We start from the raw sequence: 3,961 nt of genomic DNA, 5'->3' as shown, positions 1-3,961 counted from the left end.
GGAACGAAAATTGTGTGTTGACCAAGCATTTCACTTCGTGAAAGATGCTCTCTACTAACCTTAAGTGCCCTCCCAGATTTCAGACTGCCCCTTTCAACTACAGACTGCCCCTATAAGTCTATCAAAAGGGTGTGAGTTTGAGCATGTGTACATTTAGGCATATGGATTTTTTTTTTATCAGCATGAATTAGATTGAGCAATAAAAGCCCCACTTTTATTCCATATGCGGGGATCTGCACTATGCAGCTGTTGCAAGAACGCATTTTTCACTGGCTGTCCACTGGTTTCAAAAACATTGATTGATAGGCAGCTTAAACTTCTTGAATTCAACCATTATTGGGTTCAAAAACACATTTAGATTTGTGAACACCCATCCACAACAACCACAATCAGTAAGGCACAAATAGATAAATGAGAGAGCAACAGTGTGATTCACATCAATGAGCTATGTAGATATCAGTATCGCCTTAGACTACACCACTGCTGTCATCCTTACCTCCAAGTGTTTATTCAAATTGGATCATCTTTGGATGCAGTCCCACCATTGGAAGACATAGCTTGGACTGTAGCCTACAAAAGCCAATTCCTACTCTTTTCCTGCGATCCATCAAACACATTTGGTGTGTCATAGTGCTCTCTGACTTGTGGTCAGACTCGCTTAGGTGGAACAAACGTATATTTGATTTGAATGTCGTTGAGAAAACAAGTGTCAAAGATTTTTTTTGCAAACATCCTTTCTGAATTTAAAAGTAATCAAAGTAATCATCTCGTTTTTAAAAAGTATCTGTAATTTGATTCTAATATTTTTGCTGGTAACGTAGCGGATTACAGTTACCGTTTTTTGTAATCTCTTACATGTAAGAGATATAATCCGTTACTCCCCAACCCTGTTCAGATGTAGCCTGAATGAGGTGAACATGTGGGGGATTGTGATGAAGTGTCATGCTCTGACAATTTCATCAGAAACCGGGATAACAATAGCTCATTGCCCTGACAACGCTGGGACAGCTGGGATATGATCCAGCTCTTTGGTTTGCGACCAACTCCTACAAATGACATTACATTAAGTGTCAAACAGATTGGATGAATCTAGGTATCCGGTACTTGATGAAGTGTTAAAATGTGTATTGATGCAAAAAGGAAAGACACAGTTTACAACCAAGTTGGTTGGGTATCAACTGATTCCTCATCAGAGTTGTCTGTGGAAATTGTTTGTGCCACAGCCCACTGAAAGAAGAAAAGCAATGGCATTACATATGAAAATGTTTGATTCGATTAATACCATTTATAGCATAACCAGAAGGCCTTTCCATTTGTGGTCAGCATACTCTGCTTACCCCAATTTGAGCTGATCTGGATGTCTCTCTCTTTCTGCTTCAGCACTGACTCAGTCTCGAGGAGCCACGGTGGGATGCCAGCTAGGTGTTTGTACCTACAGATGGTGGAGTGGAGACGGGCTCTGGTACCATCACCACATCAGGATTACCTGCTCCGTCTTGATGTCTTTCGATGGAGTCGGAGGAAGCTTGGAAAAATGCTGGAATGTCAGGGTGATCATGTTAACCACCACCAAACACCGTTCTGTCTGCTATGAAAGTCTCGATTTTCGGGCTATTTTCTGGGGGGAACAACTTTGTGTAATCGTCATACAGCATGACAAGCATCTTGTCATTTGTGCAATGAATCTGGTGATACAGTTTTGCCAGATGTCACAAATGCTCTCATATGAGCTCTTGACACGAAGCCCAGAACCAAGGTAAGCAAGTGTTCAACTACAGCGTGTTACAGAGTGAAGAGCTATTGGTCTGTGATCTGTGCTTCAGGGTAGATCCTCCCTACAAATCTGCAGAATATGTATTTGAGGACAAACTCATAGTTAATACCAATATCTGGACTCACTAAAGCCACATCTTGAAGGACTAGTTTGTTTCCCCGGTGTACCAACAGTCTCTTATGGACAGAAGTTACAAATTCTAAAACCTGCCTTGGTTCAAGATGGAGGTTGGCCATCGTTTTCAACACTGACTCGTTAAAATAAATCTACCTTGCTCACAACACAATCAATGAGCTGTCAGTCATGCAAGTCTATGATTTTGTTTTTTTGGGTGTCATCGTAGATCTGAATGTGCAAGAGAGTGACATTGCACCTCACAGTGTCTGAGTGAACCAGCAAGTCCTCTTCTTCTGTTGGAGTCCTATTCCTAGTAGCCTCCGATAAGAGGCTGAGGGTAGTGCTGACTGTTACATTGAGACTGCTGGGACCCTTAAACACATTCTTAACTTTAGCTGTGATCTCAGCAGTAATGGTGTTGAGCAGGTGTGTGTCACCTGTGCTTAGTTGGTCAGTCAGGAGTTTAGTAGTGCCAAACAGGTGCTCTAGCTTCCTGAGCATGTTTTGGACAATCTTCTCAGCTGTAGGTATGGAAAACTAGAGGTGCATTTAACAAGGCTTCCGTTTGCAAACGCTCGGGGCTAACTATATTTGCTTTCAACAGAGTTTGTTGAATGTTCCATTTCTGTTAGTTATTGGAAAAACTGATATGGATGCGGCAAGAAGAGCAGCAGTGCTTTCTGCAGCTAGAGCAATTGTGGATATTTAAACAAAAATAAAAAATAAAAAAAATGGTCCCAATCTTATTGAAGCACTGCTTCCCCTACTAGCAGTTGCTATTGATGGGATTGAAGATGAGTCCGGGAGAATACCTTTCAAACTGTTAGCTAACGTTCCATTATGGCCAAGATCAGCTTCCACCACCTCAGATGGCGACTGCAGGCTAGAGCAGGACTCGTAGGCCAGGGAGTGTTTGATACTTATCAGAGCTCTTTTGACCATAATGTTGGCCTCTTCGTCGTAGATGCTGGGTGATTATGCAAATAAGAGGTATGAAAAAACATTCATGTGAACCTCCCAACTACAATTGAGGACATTGTAGGTAGGCTATTACATCTGTTACATCTTTCTGTAAAATGATGTAAGTAAATAATATAACTACTAGAGAGTGAATGTGGCTCATAGATTAGCCTGACTTGTTCCCCATACTGGCGTTGTGGTCATCGCTGGAGGAGGATATTTCACCTCTACCTCTGCCTGATTCTTCATGTCAATCATCTTCATGCGTTTGTTCACCTCCCAAACCTGGTCTCAGAACATTTTGTATTATTCTGCACATAAATCCGAGACACTCCATTTAGTATGATATTCTACATATTGTATGGTATGTATTCATTTGTGGATGTCCATCACCTATTTCATATGATATGTTATATATTATGAATTTGCAAAAGGTACAATATGTTACGAATTTGTGAAAGATACTATATGATACGAATTTGCAAAATGTATGTGTTAAGAATTCTGGCGAGGCTAATGTTAGGTAGTTGGCTAACGTTAGCTAGGCTAGGGTTTAGGATTAGGGTGATGAGATTCTAATTCTTAACCTTTGGGTTGCTAGCCATTCACCTTACAGTAATTAACCATGACAGTTTGCCAAAAGGCCCCTAAAGGATTCTGACCATGAGAAACAAGATTCTCTGGTCTGATGAAACTAAGATTGAACTCTTTGGCCTGAATGCCAAGCGTAACGTCTGGAGGAAACCTGGCACCATCCCTACGGTGAAGCATGGTGGTGGCAGAATCATGCCGTGGGGATGTTTTTCAACGGCACTGACTGGGAGACTAGTCAGGATCGAGGCAAAGATGAACGGAGAAAAGTACACCGAGAGCGCTCAGGACCTGTTCCAGAGCGCTCAGGACCTCAGACTGGGACGAAGGTTCACCTTCCAACATGGCAACGACCCGAGGCACACAGCCAATACAACACAGGAGTGGCTTTGGGACACATCTCTGAATGTCCTTGAGTGGCCCAGCCAGAGCCTGGACTGGAGCCCGATCGAACATCTCTGGAGAGACCTGAAAATAGCTCTGCAGCGACGCTCCCCATCCAACCTGACAGAGCTTGAG

The sequence above is a fragment of the Salvelinus alpinus genome, chromosome 36, assembly GCF_045679555.1.
Source record: "Salvelinus alpinus chromosome 36, SLU_Salpinus.1, whole genome shotgun sequence".
In the NCBI taxonomy this organism is placed as follows: domain Eukaryota; kingdom Metazoa; phylum Chordata; class Actinopteri; order Salmoniformes; family Salmonidae; genus Salvelinus; species Salvelinus alpinus.
Note: the sequence above shows the minus strand (reverse complement) of the source record.